This window comes from Malaclemys terrapin, chromosome 1, assembly GCF_027887155.1.
Source record: "Malaclemys terrapin pileata isolate rMalTer1 chromosome 1, rMalTer1.hap1, whole genome shotgun sequence".
NCBI lineage: Eukaryota > Metazoa > Chordata > Testudines > Emydidae > Malaclemys > Malaclemys terrapin.
The window spans coordinates 124690676-124709502 of record NC_071505.1 but is presented as its reverse complement, the minus strand read 5'-3'; the positions used below and the strand labels follow the sequence as shown (position 1 = coordinate 124709502).

The 18827-nt window shown below is 42.5% G+C and overlaps 1 protein-coding gene across 6 annotated transcripts in view; it reads right to left on the bottom strand.

Moving 5' to 3' along the window:
• Positions 1-18827, bottom strand: part of PRR5 (proline rich 5) — a 145456-nt gene that overhangs the window by 86258 nt on the left and 40371 nt on the right. The window lies entirely within an intron of this gene.

Here is an 18827-nt window from a genome sequence, read left to right as displayed (position 1 = left end):
GCTTTCATCAGTCAACTGGTTTTTTGAGTTTTTTTTCCCCCAGCCCTCTCTCTTCACTCATAACTGGAAATGAAATCAGAGGGCAACGGAAAAAAACAACAACCAACCAATACTGACGCACTGACACTTTATTGGAAAGTTTCATAACTGCCTATGCCCCGCCACGTTACGACACTCTCACACACACACACATTCACATACGCGCGCACACACACACACGGCACAAACCTACTGTTTGCCTCAGAGGCTGTTTAAACTGAAAGCGTCTGATAAGCCACAAGAGTGAGAGTATTAAAAAAAAGAAAGAAAAATGAATACAGACTAAAAAGTAGAAGCTGGTGCTTTCATTTTGAGGAACTTCAGAGGTTAAATAGAGTGAACAAGAGGATTAACTATTTGGGATTTATTAATGTTTTTTAATTGAAATAACAGCTTCACAATCCGGGGCACGTCTAGTCTCAACAAAAGCCCCAGGTCAGTTATCTTCAAAGGGAAGAACATCCTGCTCTCTCTGACACTGTAATATTTATGAAAATGATGGTGGAAGATTCTAGCCAATGTTTGACTTGTTGCACCAAGATTCTGTTTCAAATCACAAATGTTTTCCTTATCAATTAAGTACTGACCGACCTTTGTAACGAGATTTCTAAAAAGAGAATAGCTTGTAATATAGCATCAGGTTGGACATGCATCAGGTGAGCATTATACAACACTTGGGGCTAGATTCATATTAGTAACAGATTACTCAGCAAACAGCCCAACTTAAACCAAAAGGACTACTCGCAGAGTAAGATACTATTCAGCATAACGGTATCAGAATTTGGACCTTCTTGTGGGATAAAATTGCACAGAACATTTATAATTATTCGTTTCATTTGTTTTTCTTGTATATGAAAGTCAGCTGCCTAGATCTGTGAATACATTTTGAGTATATGTAAGCTTGGAAAGATTAGATTTTTATTAGCAAATGTCAGAAACATCAATTTCACCATACACACGCAAACTGATGAAAAAATATTTCCATTGATACTTATCAAATTGTAGGAGAAAGAAAAATGCTACTTGAGAACTTTTAGAGTTTGATTTAAGGATATTTACTTTGTATATTTTGACATGTGATGTTGACAATCTGTGTTTTAATGGTTACAAACATTAACTTTTTGAATCCCAATGTCTACGGTCATTAAATAATTATTGCCTGACCTGACCTTTGTCTGATGCTCCCCCCATAATTTCCTACAACTGTAAACAATAAGAAGAGAAAAAAATGCTTAAAAATAAACAGATATTATCCTTCAAATTCTGCCGCGCCTAAGTATATGTATGTCCTTAATAACAAATTAATATAAATTAGAGGAGTGAAAACAGATTTTGAAATTCATAGATACCTTATCTGAATCAATAATTTGTAAGCATTGTCAAAATCTGAATTTATTTATTTATTACCTCTTCCTCCCCATCCCGCAGCCTGAAATTTGGCTCAGCTCTTTGCATATTGTTTGGGTGGGAGGGGGCGTTGATCAGATCATACAGGGGAAAAAAAAAAACATTTTATCTTGGGCTAATATTAACAGTCAAGTGAAGACTGGATTTAATTTTCTGTTGGCTGCCCCTCCCACCCAAAAACTTGAAGTATGGGAGATGGGCATCATAATGTATGAAATATGAAAAATTCATTTTTAAGATAAAGATCTAAATCTAACCCACCTTTGTACAAAGACTTGGTTATTTCTACTCTGTTCCAAATGCTTAAACCTCTCAAACAAAACAAACAAACAAACAAACAACAATCCACTATGTAGAAGGCAGCAAAGGGAAAACACACACAACAGTATATCACTGTATTCTAAACAATGAGATAGCTTCTACAGCATACAAATCAGTGACCTAAAACAGATACAGTAGAACCCTGTTTGTTCAAATAGGATGGACACTTAATTTAACTGGATGAACAAAGGGGGAAATTGGGGAACATAATTTGTATTAAGGAGAGTTTTTCTGGTGAGGTGGTTCAGCTAAGCAAGGATTTACTCTGTTTAATTAAATGACTAGCTGATAACCCCGTTAATCTGTGCTAATGTAATTCTGCCTTGTTTCATTTCTAGTCTCCCGTGGAGGAAACATTTACTGCTTCTCACCTGTTGTGAACTTGATAGGTTTTACAAAATGTGGATTAAATCTTTCTTGAAATTTTAGTTCCTTCTCCTTTCTTGACAGCACAGGAAAGCTTGCAACTACACATTGGTTATGCCTGTATATTAACAATTCTCTTAATGCAATCATTTTTAAACTCCTCTCTTAATTGCTCTTCTTCCTTTGAATGCTCCACTTGCTCACTTGAGTACTCTCAGTGCTTGTGATATGTTTTCAACTGCCCATAGGAAGTGCTGCTGGAAAAAAAAAAAAAAAAGCAGCACACTAAACCTTGGAACCTTGCTAACAGAAGGAAAAAAGCTCTCTCATTCTGTCACTTCAAATTCCACATCAATAGCTGAACTGCACTCACTTCTTTCCAACAGTCTCAATAACTGGCCTCTGCTTTTGACTACTACATTCAAAGTCTGTGTTACACACAAAACAAACCACAAGGGATGAGAATCATTTCTACTTCCACTACAGTTTTCTCTGTTCAGTAGAAGTGGGCAGGGTTTGTTTACCCAATTTCTCCCTCCCACTAACGTGGAATCTATGCCTCCACCTGATCAAATGTTGATTTACAGATAAGCTACTTTGCTTTCAATGAAGATTGCCTACATTCATAACAACAGAAAGGTATTTAGAACTTACATTGCACCTTTCATTCACAGAGCTCAATCACTTTATAAGCATGAACTAAGGGCTTGTCTACCTGGTGAAGCCAGAGTAGCTAGTGTGCTTTAAATTGGCCTCCTACTTCACTTCTCATTAACAGACCCATGTAGACAAGTCTTAATTCAGCCTGAAACCACTGGGAATTAAGCAAAATTTATTATACCCATTTAAAATGAAGCATACGGGGAAAGCCCTAGATCACACAGTGAGCCAGAGCAGACTTGTGAATAGAACACAAGAGTTCAAATTCCCAGCCCCAGACTCTAACCACTGGCTGCTAGGCCATGATGCTCGGAAAAGCATAGTGCTGCCTGGCGTAAGGGGCAAAGAGGAAAGAAGGGATGGTTAAGAGAGGGGGGAGGAGCAACAGTGCTCCCTGACTGACTTTGGCTGCATCTACTCTTAAACAGTGGTGTGTAGACTACAGGGACTACACATGTACTTTGCAAGGCTCTAGCAGCAGCGAAAGGGTCGTGCAGTGGGCAAACGCTTTGGCAGCAGGCCTTTCCCTGCTGCCAGGGACTTTCCCCACTGCTTCCACCCTGGCAGAGCCTTTCCTCACTGCTGGATCCTTTCTCTGCCATGCGGAAAGGCTCCGGCAGCAGGACACTACGCTGCTAAAAATAGCAGCACAGAGGTGGGAGGCACTGCCTGTAGAGAGCCACGCAGAAGTTCTCTGGGCATTCAGGTAGGGTTACCATACGTCCGGATTTTCCCGGACATGTCCGGCTTTTGGGGGCTCAAATCCCCGTCCGGGGGGAAATCCCCAAAAGCCGGGCATGTCCGGGAAAATCGGGAGGGCTGGGTGGTGCTCGGCCGGGGCCGGCGGTGCGGGGCCGGTGGCATGGTGCCGGGCCGGGAACTAGGGGCGCGGGGCCGGACGGGGAGCCGGGAGCGCGGTGCCGGGCCGGGGTCCGGGCTGGGAGCCGGTCAGCCGGGCCCGCGGGGAGCCGGGCCGGCGGGGAGCCGGTCAGCCGGGCCCGCGGGGAGCCGGGCCTGCGGGGAGCCGGGGAGCCGGGCCCGTGGGGAGCCGGGCCGGCGGGGAGCAGGTCAGCCGGGCCCGCGGGGAGCCGGTCAGCCGGGCCGGCGGGCCCGCGGGGAGCCCGGGGGTGCGCCGGGCCGCCGGGGGCCGGCAGTGCTGTGCGGGCCGGGGGTGGTCGGCCGGGGCCGGCACCCCAGGGCCCGAGCCGACCCAGGCTGGAGCCGCCGGGGGGCCAGCCTGGGCCGAGCCTCCTCCCCCCCACACCTCCCTTACCTGCTTCAGGCTTCCCGCGAATCAAATGTTCGCGGGAAGCAGGGGAGGGGGCGGAGACTTTGGGGAGGGGGCGGGGTTGGGGCGGGGGTATGGGCGGGGCTGGGGGCGGGGCCGGGGGCCGTGGAGTGTCCTCCATTTGGAGGCACAGAATATGGTAACCCTACATTCAGGTGTGTAGGACGCTTTACTCACCTAAGCCGTACCTCTCAGTCTATACTATTTATACACATGCTAGCTGGGTGTGCAGTGTCTCTACACTATATGCTGCTGTAAGTATAGGCATAACCTTTGAGAGATAAAAGCTGCCATTGCTCTGCAACCTCTTACTAAAAGAGCAGCCCCTAAACACCACTCACTTCAGAATAAAGGGTTTAAATAGCAGGGACTTTCTGAAGGCTTAAGTATTGCACAAGTTTTTGGGATGAGATCACCAAAAACAACTAGTGACACAGGAAAGGGAGGGGAGTTGCCATGGCTCCATAATGAATAATTAATGAATCTTAAATAAGGCACTTATATAGAGTCAAGCCCCCACCAAGTACTTTACAGACATGAATTAATTCAATCCTAGCACACAGCCATGAAGCAGATAAGTATTACTGTCCCGTTTTAACTCACATGGGACTGTAGCCTAAAAGTTAAATGACTTGACCAATACCACACAGTGAGATGGTAGCAGAGCAGGAACAGACCCTTTGAGTCCAGTCTCCTATGCTAACTACTATACACAACAATGCCACTCAGCCATTCTTCAGGATCTGATCTTTGGAAACCTATTCTTCCCTCCTGGAGGACCCAATCAGTGACTATGCATGGGTGGATTCCACAGCTTGCACAAAACCCTAATGAAGTCAATGGGACTTGGTATGGGTGCAGGGGTCTGTTCACAATGAGTCACTTGCAGGACCAGGATTTAAAAAGACCACAACTTTGATATAGAGTAATGACAGTTATGTGAGTTTATTGAAGGGAGACTAGTCTCCCAATACACGTGGACAGTCCTAGGTAGTGTGCACTGTTGTTGCAGTCCAGTGCCAGGGCCCTGCATGGAAAATAGTTTTAAAAAATAATTTAAGTAGAATCCTAAATTGTATCTATTCTTACTAGAATATGTTACTTTGAATGCTGTATTTTAATTATTATGGTATTGCCAATCCCAAGGATTCAAAAATCTTGAGTCAGGTTCCCCCCCTCCCCAAAAAATCATGAGATTAGTTTAAAAATAATAAATATTGGATTCTTTTTATTTGCCTTCTAGCTTTTGAGATTTTCGGGTACAACTGAGTCACATTTTCGAGCTTTTCTGAACAACAAAGTGGGCCAGAAACGTATTTAAAAAAAAAATAAAAAAAAAGCAAGCTGAGATTTTCATATTATTCACATGACTCCAGGAGCGGGGGCTTTAATAAACACTCCAAATATCAGGAGACTCACAATGAAATAAAGCAAGCTGGCAACAGTGTTGGGCCAAATTATCCCCTCGGTTCCACGCATGCCACCACACTGACAACAAAATGAACACAGCAGTGATATTGATGAATGTATGGGAACATAACTCAGAACAGAATTTGCCCTGTCAGTTATTTCATTAGAGATTTGCTGGGTCTTTTTAATTAAATATTGGCACTGGAGAAAGATCTCTTTTTAATTAATAAAAAAATTATGAATTCCTTTGATTTTCCCCACGTTTTAGGGGGAGTTGAGGGGAGGGGAGAATTATCCTAGAAATGCTGATTATTCTTTTGGGTGCAACTAAATAACAGAGAGTTGAACTCCACCTCTTTACAGAAAATAGTTACAAACCCCACTAGACCGAATGCACTTTTAGATTGTATAAATCACACAGCCAAACTGAAAACATGCCTCAACACATGCCAAAGCCAAGAAATTAGCCTTCTGAAAAACCACACTTCTTAAAGGCACAGTGCATCTTGTTCCACAAGCAGTCAGCAGACGAAAGGGGAAAGAAAGCTCTGCTTGGCAGAAAGAAATGGGAGTGGAATGAAGAGGGAGGAGGGGAAGCACTATAACTCTGAATGCATCAATTCTTTCAAGATAATCTCTCCTTAATGCTCCCTTGTCCTTGTCCTATGATAGCAATAAAGTGCTACTGTAGAGTGTGGCCTGTCCTCTGATTCATCTGATTCATCACTTTCTAACCTCAGCTCTATTCCCATAACTCCATGGAGCTCTTTGTAGAGCCCCACATGAGGGGCTTTTGCCTCGTCATGGTGGGGGGTGGGGGAGCAGGAGACTTTGCTGCACAGGTGGCATCCCCCTTCCAGCCAAGCAGGAGAAAATGAGCCTGTGAAAGATCCCCTCCACTGAGGTCAGTAAAGGGGACAATCTGGGTCACGTTGCCATTTTGCACTAACTTTTATAACTGCAGCCACTCTTTAAACATATTAGATGTGTTCCTCAACTGATCCAAGTCAGTGCAGCTCCACTGACTTCCACCAGGCAACATCAGTTTAGTCCATATGAGGATCTGGCTCATTATTAGTGTCTGTGAGAAAACATATTGGGACACTACCAAGTAAACAGCAAGGATTCGGGATATAAGAATACTCTTCACTTTTTAAAAACAAAAGTATTGTACGCGCACAAATGAACAAGCTCTATGAGCACTAAAGTAGAGAAATGTGGTCTAGCACAACAGTTGGAGTATAGGACTTAAAGGCCATGAATTCCTAAATTCCTATTCCAGATCTGGACTCTTTCTATGGCTTTGGGCTCTCACGTAATCTTTCTGCCTCAGTTTCTCCATTTGTAAAATGAGATAATTCATACCAGCTTCACAGACCAGCTGAAAGGATGTAAGGATTGAGCCCTGATCCTGCATTGCCAACTGCACACCTGAGCCCCTCTACTGGGTAGAGCTCCCTTTAATCTTAGTGGGGCTCTGCATGGCTGTGGGTTCTACGCTCTTAGTTCGTAGGCTCCAGTGCACTAACACCTTAAACCTGTCTCTTAGGTTTACAGTGCCTAGCACAATGGGGTCCAGATCTCTGATGAGGTCCCTACACACAACCGTAATACAATACAAATAAAATAAATAAAAATGATGGTAAAACATCCGTATCTAAAATTTCCATTAAATCCCTTTACATTCCCCAAATAGCAGTTAAAAGTGTGCAACACATAATATACAGAATGCACGTACTGTATCTTGCTAATTTTCTTCTGCGCCCCACCCCTCCCACCAGGAAATATTGCGATTGAATAAGAATCAGGCTGTGTTCCTGAAGCTGTTGCCTGTTATGTTGCAATCAAAAAGTGCCATCAAAGGGCAATGCCAGCAGCTCTTCTGTTTGCTCATTATCTCCTTGTAGGGGTTGGGAATTAAAGTGAGAGTTGTAATTAGAATGAATATGGTGGAATGTTACATGAGGAAGAGGAAGTGAAGATCAGTGCCTTAGTCTGCATCAGCTATATCATCTGTAATTCTCCTTCTCACCTTTCACTTTAATAACCTACAGGGGCTTTTCTTTATCAGTACTAAGACCTCTGGGCAGCACCAATTCAAGGTCTCAGTGCTACCCACGCACCCAAAGCCACTGTAGTACAACCCATTCTAAACAGTGTAAATGGTATGAATGCCAAACCAAGCACATGGCTTTGTTAATAAATGGAATATAAAGTGATACATAAACTGATGTTTCAAAATTCTGTCCAATAAATAACTGCATTATTTAAAATGTTTTTTATCTGTTTTTACAAGATCATGGTATAGTAGAAAAATAATCTTAAAAAGCAACTAAGATAATAACGTTTATGACTTTTTTAAAATGCTGTGTGAATTCTTTCATAAATTGCTTACCATGCATGATATTAATAGGATCTCTGAACACTATGACCTTGATGTGACAGTTCGAGTATCATTGTACTATCTTCTACAGTTATACATGGTACAGTGCCTTCCAAATATATGAATCCTGGGAGATCAGAGCTGCGTGCTGTGCCGCACTGCCCTTCTTACATCCAAACAGTTCTGATTCAAGGTCTTCCAAGAAGGCTCTGATTGTCTTGGAAGGTCACCAAGATAAAGAGCCCACTTTGGTAAATAGCTGAGTTTCTAATAAGTTGCAGTGGTAGCCAGCTGTTAACAGCACGAAAGCAGAGCTCTACTGTTAACGTGTTCATGTGAGAATTATTGGAAATACAAGCCCTGCCTTAAGATTACTGCCAATCCCCATGAGAAATTCAAGTTGGTCAGCATAGTACTAGCCAATGAAGTGGGAGCACTTCATATTTTTTGTATCAAAGTATAAAGGATACTTTGAGCTTCTTTTTCTGGATCCCATAGTGCTTTTCCTTAAATGTACTTTAGCTTTCTGGAACAAAGTGCTGAGTACTGCAAGAGCTATGAAAGCCTGGCCATCAATGTGGATTAGCTTTTTAGAACATATATAATTTCCCTTTGGCCTTGGAAAGATTCATTTTTCAAAAGCAAAGCTACCTTTGAGCATAGTCCGCGTGAAGGATGGCCTATGAGGAAAGTATAGCTTCTACTGACCTCTCTTTTATAAATGAAACCAAACATTTCAAAACTGGCCAAAGAAATCTTGCTTCTTGAAGAGAGCAACTGCAAAATGGCAGCCACAAGCAGTGTGGTGAGATTTTGCAGCTCCTGCAGTGCAGGATGTGGTATGCCACATTTTAAAATGATGACCTCGTACAACCATTTCATACAAATGATACTTACCACCCACAGGATTTTAGCCTACTTTACAGCACCTATATATAGGTTAAACAATAGCTACAGAGCAAAATGCTGGTGCTCTAAATACTGTACCAAGGGTAAGAATGGCAGTTCCACACAAATGATTTTAAACTTCCACATTTGAATCTTTCATGTTCCCTGATGTCACAAGATAGGCAGGTCTCATTTTCTGTGGCATCCCAGCATGTACTGTGCTCATCATGTCACAACCACTATGGACGCCCAAGAAAAGCCCACATCTCACTTTGAGAGGGTCAGGTAAGAGCTGGAAATTTAGAAAACTACACAACAAGGTTTGTGAAAATTCTTAACAATGCCTTTGGCTGTGTTTGTCAGTTTACACAACCATCTGATATCTCTTTCCCACACCATAGGCCCAGCCTCAAGCTCCAGGCACCTGTCGCAGTGGCTTACAGTATAGTGCATATATGGTCAGTATCGTGCATACTGAGTTTCCATTCAGAGTGGAAGCCAGTGTCAACATCAGGGCACATGGAGAAGAAAAGAAAGAAGAAGAAGAAGAAGAAGAAGAAGAAAAAAAAAGCCTGGAGGAAAACCTGCATTTCTGTAAGTCCCAGTCCTGCACTTTTATCCAGGGAGCAGAGCTTCCTCTCTCAAAGAGAAACCCAAGTGGGGAAGCCTGGGAAGGTGAAGAAAACCCCATGAGGTTTCCCATCTGGAGCTTGACATATATTGTTCAGTCATGCAGAGGAGAGGATTCTCTTACCAGTTAAAGGTCAACTGGTTTAGGTCCTCCTGCCCTCTATAAAATGAACACAGCCTCCACCCTAATCCTTTCCTTCAGTCCTGAGACTGGGCAGAGGCAGTAACCCCACACCTTTCTGTGCAGGACAAGGAACAGCAAAGCATGGAGATGTCCATGGTTCCTGGGAAGGGAAAATTTCTCCCCAAAAGGAATTCTCTCTCTCCCAGTCAGAAGTTACTGGTAAGAGACAGATTCTGATACCCGGACTCATCTTGAATAGCATCTTCCTCCCTGAACAGGAAAGTACTACTCACCATGAGCAGGGGGCTCAGAATCTGGCTCTTAATTTGTTAAACATACTTAGCTGCTCTGTCTTTATAGACATTGTCAAGTAATTTGGTACCACATTTAACTGACCTTTACATTTTCAAAGTGATATGTTTAAGTCACTGAGGGATGGGGGTGGGAAGCATTCTTCGATCCTGAGAAGTTTGTGGGTTGTGCCAATCTCTAAAGCAAAATCAGACAAACCAATTTGAATTAGTTTACATCTTTAAAAATTCAGCTGGGCTGAGTGCCAAGTTTCAGCCTGTTGATATCTGAAGTGGCTATGATATTAAATGACAAACACGATTAAATGCCAACTAGGAGGGTTTAGGAAGGGAAGGCTAGCAGATCCTTACCTACAGCAGTGCTACTGGGCTCCACTACTATGCTATTTCATACCCCCATATGACAGGGTGTGCAGTCATAAAAAAAGCCACACACACGACGCAGGCTTGTAGCACCTGACAATTAGAGCAGGAGTTTTTAAGACCCTGTACCCTGCCCTTAGTTTTTCTTCTTATAAAACAAGTAATTTAAAGAGATGACAACAAGTACCTTTTTGTCAAATGGGTTTTAACTTTTTATTTGGCTCCCTGCTGTTCATAAAATCTACTTAGAATTTTAAAACTAGTATTTCTTTCCTGGCCTATTTAGTCCTTTTCCTTCTGGAAGAGATTTTCTCCCCCCTTTTTTTTTCTTCTTTTAAGTGTCTGAACCAACTGAGCCTTTCAGCTAAGGATCATTCACATGGCATCTTTCTTGAGCAGTGCTCCCTCCTCTGGCAGGATGACTCTGCCGGTCACATGCACTATGGACTTGTCTACACAGTCGGATAATGTGCACTATGGGGCTGTGATTTTAAAGTACACTAATGTGTATGACATACTATGACATTGTTGGCATCACTGAAACTTGGTGGGATAATACACATGATTGGAATGTTGGCGTGGATGGGTACAGCTTGCTCAGGAAGAATAGACAGGGGAAAAAGGGAGGAGTTGTTGCCTTATATATTAAAAATGTACACACTTGGACTGAGGTAGAGATGGACATAGGAGACGGAAGTGTTGAGAGTCTCTGGGTTAGGCTTAAAGGGGCAAAAAACAAGGGAGATGTCATGCTAGGCGTCTACTACAGGCCACCTAACCAGGTGGAAGAGGTGGATGAGGCTTTTTTCAAGCAACTAACAAAATCATCCAAAGCCCAAGATTTGGTGGTGATGGGGGACTTCAACTATCCGGATATATGTTGGGAAAATAACACAGCGGGGAACAGACTATCCAACAAATTCTTGGACTGCATTGGAGACAACTTTTTATTTCAGAAGGTTGAAAAAGCTACTAGGGGGGAAGCTGTTCTAGACTTGATTTTAACAAATAGGGAGGAACTCATTGAGAATGTGAAAGTAGAAGGCAGCCTGGGTGAAAGTGATCATGAAATCATAGAGTTTGCAATTCTAAGGAAGGGTAGAAGGGAGAACAGCAAAATAGAGACAATGGATTTCAGGAAGGCAGATTTTGGGAAGCTCAGAGAGCTGATAGGTAAGGTCCCATGGGAATCAAGACTGAGGGAAAAAACAACTGAGGAGAGTTGGCAGTTTTTCAAAGGGACACTATTAAGGGCCCAAAAGCAAGCTATTCCGCTGGTTAGGAAAGATAGAAAATGTGGCAAAAGACCACCTTGGCTTAACCACGAGATCTTGCACGATCTAAAAAATAAAAAGGAGTCATATAAAAAATGGAAACTAGGACAGATTACAAAGGATGAATATAGGCAAACAACACAGGAATGCAGGGGCAAGATTAGAAAGGCAAAGGCACAAAATGAGCTCAAACTAGCTACGGGAATAAAAGGAAACAAGAAGACTTTTTATCAATACATTAGAAGCAAGAGGAAGACCAAAGACAGGGTAGGCCCACTGCTTAGTGAAGAGGGAGAAACAGTAACAGGAAACTTGGAAATGGCAGAGATGCTTAATGACTTCTTTGTTTCGGTCTTCACCGAGAAGTCTGAAGGAATGCCTAACATAGTGAATACTAATGGGAAGGGGGTAGGTTTAGCGGATAAAATAAAAAAAGAACAAGTTAAAAATCACTTAGAAAAGTTAGATGCCTGCAAGTCACCCGGGCCTGATGAAATGCATCCTAGAATACTCAAGGAGCTAATAGAGGAGGTATCTGAGCCTCTAGCTATTATCTTTGGAAAGTCATGGGAGACGGGAGAGATTCCAGAAGACTGGAAAAGGGCAAATATAGTGCCCATCTATAAAAAGGGAAATAAAAACAACCCAGGTAACTACAGACCAGTTAGTTTAACTTCTGTGCCAGGGAAGATAATGGAGCAAGTAATTAAGGAAATCATCTGCCAACACTTGGAAGGTGGTAAGGTGATAGGGAATAGCCAGCATGGATTTGTGAAGAACAAATCATGTCAAACCAATCTGACAGCTTTCTTTGATAGGATAACGAGCCTTGTGGATAAGGGTGAAGCGGTGGATGTGGTATACCTAGACTTTAGTAAGGCATTTGATACGGTCTCGCATGATATTCTTATCGATAAACTAGGCAAATACAAATTAGATGGGGCTACTATAAGGTGGGTGCATAACTGGCTGGATAACCGTACTCAGAGTTGTTATTAATGGTTCCCAATCCTGCTGGAAAGGCGTAACGAGTGGGGTACCGCAGGGGTCTGTTTTGGGACCGGCTCTGTTCAATATCTTCATCAACGACTTAGATATTGGCATAGAAAGTACGCTTATTAAGTTTGCGGATGATACCAAACTGGGAGGGATTGCAACTACTTTGGAGGACAGGGTCATAATTCAAAATGATCTGGACAAATTGGAGAAATGGTCTGAGTTAAACAGGATGAAGTTTAACAAAGACAAATGCAAAGTGCTCCACTTAGGAAGGAAAAATCAATTTCACACATACAGAATGGGAAAAGACTGTCTAGGCAGGAGTACGGCAGAAAGGGATCTAGGGGTTATAGTGGACCACAAGCTAAATATGAGTCAACAGTGTGATGCTGTTGCAAAAAAAGCAAACATGATTCTGGGATGCATTAACAGGTGTGTTGTGAGCAAGACACGAGAAGTCATTCTTCCGCTCTACTCTGCTCTGGTTAGGCCTCAGCTGGAGTATTGTGTCCAGTTCTGGGCGCCGCATTTTAAAAAAGATGTGGAGAAATTGGAAAGGGTCCAAAGAAGAGCAACAAGAATGATTAAAGGTCTTGAGAACATGACCTATGAAGGAAGGCTGAAAGAACTGGGTTTGTTTAGTTTGGAAAAGAGAAGACTGAGAGGGGACATGATAGCAGTTTTCAAGTATCTAAAAGGGTGTCATAAGGAGGAGGGAGAGAACTTGTTCACCTTAGCCTCTAAGGATAGAACCAGAAACAATGGGTTTAAACTGCAGCAAGGGAGGTCTAGGTTGGACATTAGGAAAAAGTTCCTAACTGTCAGGGTGGTTAAACACTGGAACAAATTGCCTAGGGAGGTTGTGGAATCTCCGTCTCTGGAGATATTTAAGAGTAGGTTAGATAAATGTCTATTAGGGATGGTCTAGGCAGTATTTGGTCCTGCCATGCGGGCAGGGGACTGGACTCGATGACCTCTCGAGGTCCCTTCCAGTCCTATAATCTATGAATCTATGAATCTATGAATGTGTTGAGCATCAACTGGTCCATGTAAACCCCACTGGTGTACACTAATGGTTCCCTGGCAGCGCTCTTTAACATACCAGTGTAGAAACCACACGCTCTGCAGTGCACGGTTACTCCACTGTGAAGATCAGGGGTTCTCAAACTTCATTGCACCATGACCCCCTTCTGACAACAAAAATTAATACACGACCCCAGGAGGGGGCACCGAAGCCTGAGCCTGCCCAAGCCCCACGGGGGCCAAAGACAAAGCTCAAGCCCCATCATCCCAGGTGGGGGGGGGGAGGCAGGCAAAGCTGAAATCCTCCCGAGGCAGAAGGTCTGTAACCTGAGCCCCACCGCTCAGGGCAGAACCCTCAGGCTTTGGCTTCAGCCCCAGGTGGTGGGGCTTGGGCTCTGGCCCTGGGCCTCAGAAAATCTAAGCCAGCCCTTGCAACCCCATTAAAATGGGGTCCTGATTCACTTTGGGGTCCCAACTCACAGTTTGAGAACCGCTGGTGTAGATTAACCCTTAGAGTGGCTAATGGTTTTGCTTTTTAATTTCTTGGTCACAATGTTGTATATTTAAGAAAATGACAGTTAGGGTGGGATTTTCAAAAGTGCTCGGCCTTGTTCTAAATCTGCTCCCACTGGCTTCAATGTAAAACTCCCTTTGGCTTCAGTGGAGTAGAGCTAGGCCAACAAAGAGTGCTTTTGAAAATCCTGCACCTCACAGTCCAGAAAACATGAAAGGAAGACTAATCTTGTAATTTACACAGTGGGATGGAACTTCCACTGTGAACTTAGGCAAGCTATATGATCTCTCTGTGCCTCAGTTCAACCCCTGTAAAATGGAAAGATAATACTTGCCTGCCCTGTTAATATAGATGAGATGCACAGATGTCACAGTGGACAATTACACAGAAAACAAATTAATTACCAAATAAGACCGATCAAATGTTAGGCACAAAGTGCACTGAAGCCAATGAAAACACACCGGTGATGACTTCAGCCTGACCTGTTCTAGTAAATGAAACACCACATATTACATCAAACCAGTAATTTAATTCTGCTGTAAATATTTACACTTTTTGGAAGCAATTGGTCTTTTATTTGCTTTTTAAATAATTGCCTTTATCATTTTATTTTTTAAATGCATTGAAATTTAAGAACCAACCAAAAAGCCTATGATGGCTCCTAAAAAACCAGCTTCTTCAGTCAGAGTGATCTAACGGCATGGGTAAGAGAAGGCTGCAGAGCCAAGCACAGCTGTTCCTTCTAGTGGAGCAAGTTTCAAATTCTCCAGCTTGGGTGTCAAAGGATTGCTGTGCTCAGGAAGTCCCCCATAGGCGCCTGCCCAGATTGTGATTCTGGATGCAGTGAACAGAGCTACTTGCTTGATGCTCAGCACAAAATAGGTGGGGAGTGCAAGTGCATGGAACACAGACTCAGCCCCACTTCCTTCCTGCTCAGCCAGAATAGCTGGCCAGATGAATACAGAGGAGTAAACTGCTCCAAAAAGGGGAGTGAAATGACTTCTCCTCCCCCCACCACCGTCAGGGCAAGAGGGGAGTGGAGGAGGAACAGAGAATGTGAGTCACTTATTCATCCTCTGCTATACTTTGGAGGTGGTGCAGCTGCATGTTAGCCTCTACTCAGGGCAGGTAGTACTTACACTCTAACCCCATGCAAGCACCCCAATGATTCAGAGCCTACATTCACAAGCTGGGTGCCACCTCTTTTTAGGAGGTGCTTTAAACAACAGTTAGCAGGAAGTTCCTGTACCTCAGTGAAAAGCTAGCATGTTTGTCAAACCTCCTTTCATTTCATTATTGCTTTGTTCTAAATTCTTCATAATCTGGCATCAATTCTGGGGGAAAAATGCATTATTCTTAAATTCTGGTTTTCTTATTTAAACTCCGTCAGCCACGGCCACTTCAAACAGTTTACTAGATGAGTCAGCGCAGCTAGATGAATCGGCCAATTTCATAAAGCTGCAACACGCTTCAGACTAGTGATGTCAAACATCAAAAGGCTCAGAGATCCTTGTCAAATAAGTTCCCAAAGGTTATCTGAAAATTGTCTCAGCCCCTGTGATCTTTACTTAGTCAAATTCCCACTGAAATCAATGAGAGTTTTGCTTGAGTAAGGACTGCCAGAATACATCTTTGATACTGGAATTCACATGAGGTCAGAACCCTAGCAAGATTTTCAGTTCTTCCTGATTTTAGTGAGGGCAGGCATACCTAAACAGCAGCCTCTCTCATGACATTTTGGTTTCTCTGTTTCTAGGCCAAGAAAAGAGGAAAAGGAAAACGAAAAGGGGAGAGAGGGGGAGAGAAGAAAAGAAGAAGGGAATAAAAGAAAAAGGGAGGCAACCACATTTTTCCAAACCTTGGGTCATGTTTCGTTTTGATTTTAGTTCTTTGCAGTGGTTTGGCTAAGTTCATATTTATTCCATGTGAGCTCAATCCATTCCTGCTTTAGACTAAAGAAGTCCTGTAGCTATAAAATTCTTACTGCTTTGCTGGGGATACTGCTTGCAAGATAAATTCAACTGAATTATGCTGAGTTCCTGTTCCATTCCTCCCAGATAGGTGGGTCGCTAAGGACCAAGAACTGTAATTATAGCTGCATGTAAACATACAGCAGGTGGTTAGGTCTCTGTAAGAGACTATAGCTTGCAGCAGCCTTTAGGATACCTGTTTAGTCAGACTGACCAGTACAGCTGGTAAAAATAAAATGTTTCCATTCCTGTAAAAGCATCACTTTTCCTCCCCATTCTGCAGCTTCTGTGTATAGTCAACACAATGAGTCAGCACATCCTTAAGAGATGAGTAGGGTGGAGAGGGGATGATGTATAAAGTGAAATAAATCTAAAAGCAAAATGCAGCATCCCCTCAAATAATCCCTCAAATGTTAAATCTCTTTAGATCATGTTTATTTGATTACTCACATACTTTAGAGATTGGCTCAAAAAGAAACACTCCAAGTTCGATTTGAATTTATAGCTTAGTCTGTTATAAAGCCAAGAGGCCATTTGAAGAATTCAGCTGTATGATTTCAAATGTAGATTTCAGTTGCTCCCTTCCTCAAAATTCAGATCCAGGCTTTTGTTTCATGCTCCTCTATTTGATTTTCTTTATTTTATTTAGTACAAGAAATTAACATACCATTTGAAAGTAAAATACAAATCTCAAATCAAACCACCAAATTTATTCCACATGAGCAAAGTTGAAAGCTGAAACATTTGTTTTACCATAACAACACCCTTTCCCCACCACACACTTTTAACAGAAAACCTCCCATTTCAAACTTTTTAGCAATTTAAAACATTTCAGACCTGGCTAGGAATTTTGGCTAACAATTTTTGGGTGTGCAACTTTAAAGACCTGAAAGTGGCCTTAATTTTTAAAAGGTGCATGGCTCCATACTTTACAAATATTCAGGTCAGGTGAAGGTGCCAGAAGGAAGGCAACTAAGAACTGAGACATCCAAAATCACTAGTAGCTTTTAAAAATCTTAGTCAAGAGGTTTTTCAAACTATGAATTGACCCCCTCAAAATGTTATGTTTATTTATCTATTTATTTTAAGTTTTAAAAAACTGTTAAATTTCAGAAAGTATTGTCTAGTGATTACACTAGGGGGATGAGAGCCATGATTCCTGGGTAATGGTCCCAACTCTATCACTGACTGAGTCTCCCCAACACTTGTGCTTTCATTGTGAGTCTCACAATATTTGGCATTATACTCAAAAGCTCCAGCTCCTGGAGTCCTAAGATTACCTGAGAATCTTACTTGTTATCAAAAAATGTGTTTCTAGCCCTCATGGTTTTGGAGAAAAGCTTGAAAAACTGTGCCTTAAAAGGATCAGAAACCAGAAGGCAAATTAAAAGAACCCAATTGGTTATTTGTTTTTAAATCTTGTGATTTTTCAAATCAATTTCATGACTTTTTGAGCCCCAATATGAGTTTTGAAGGTTTGGGATTGGCACTACTGGTGATTTGTTTTTTGACTCAGGGCAAATTATTTAACCCTTCTGTGCCTCAATTTGTCCTTCTTTATATAGTCCCTAACCCTATAAAAGTTGCTTATACAGACCGTGTTCAAAGTTGGAGAAAAATGTGGAAGTCATACTACTTTTCTTCCCTTGCTTTGTACTTAGTATTTGAGCGGAAATGAATAAGGTAAATTGAGACAAATTGGAATGATGTTGAAGAACACTCTTTATCTTCCCATTCCTAGTGGTTACACAGCACCTAATGGGTACAACTACTCTGCAGCCAGAGGTATAATTTCCGATTTGGGTAGACATACCCATGCTAGCTTTGATCGAGCCAGTGTGGTAATAAGAGCAATGTAGCCATCACTAATTGGACAGCAGCAGGGGCTAGCCACGTGAGTACAGGGGGCTGGTTGGGATTATACTGGGTGGCAAACCTGTGCTGTTGCCCATTTAGCCACCACTTTACTGCTATTTTTAGTGCACTAGCTCAGTCAAAGCTAGTGAGGGTACGTCTACCCAAGTCAGAAATCTCATCCCCGGCTGCAGGGTAGTCACCAAAAGGGTTCTAAAGAGCCAGAGTGTGTCTAGGAGGCTGCTGGATGGAATGGCAATTCAGTTCAGTGACGTGAGATCCCTGTTTTGAAAGAGGCAGTTAAAAAATTCTTGTGTTAAATTCCAGCATCTCAAATCCTGCTTCCCTTTTTTCAAGCTGAGCAAACACAGCGCCCAGGAGCGGGTCCTATGGCTGTTATGTGCCTGCTTTTCTGCTCAGCTAAGCATGACAGCAATATCTTTACCTGACATGGCATGCACACAGTTAATGTTTCGCATCATTTTCTGATGCAACTGTTCCAACCACTGTTTTGTCTTTGGGGTGTTTTTCTTTTTGGTTAACAGGTTAAACTGGTATTTCAAGTAGGTAGATATTTTAGTCGTTATTTCAAGAGATTCAGCAGCAGTGATCTGGCAGCAGCACAAAAGGGTTAGGGGAGAGGGGCTAGCTGAATTTCCCTGACCTTCACCCATATTGCAGATTGAGGACACTGGGAGCACATGGCCCTGGAGCCCCCAGCAAGGAGCACTGTGTGGATTAGACCCCTCCATGGAACTTCCTAGGAGAAGGTTGGTTAGGTATAATTTATGGAGAAGGGAGGAAAACAAATAATAAAATAAAAATAGGCAGTAAGTCCAGGATCACTCTTTCTGGGTGGGGGGAAATATTAATGGAGTAGAAGAGGTTAGGATTTGAAATGGAATTTTAAATATATTAAATAAGAGATTAAATGATGTCAGTCATCCAATTGTGCACTATGTTAGCTATATAAACCAAGCGTATGATTTATTACTGTTACATC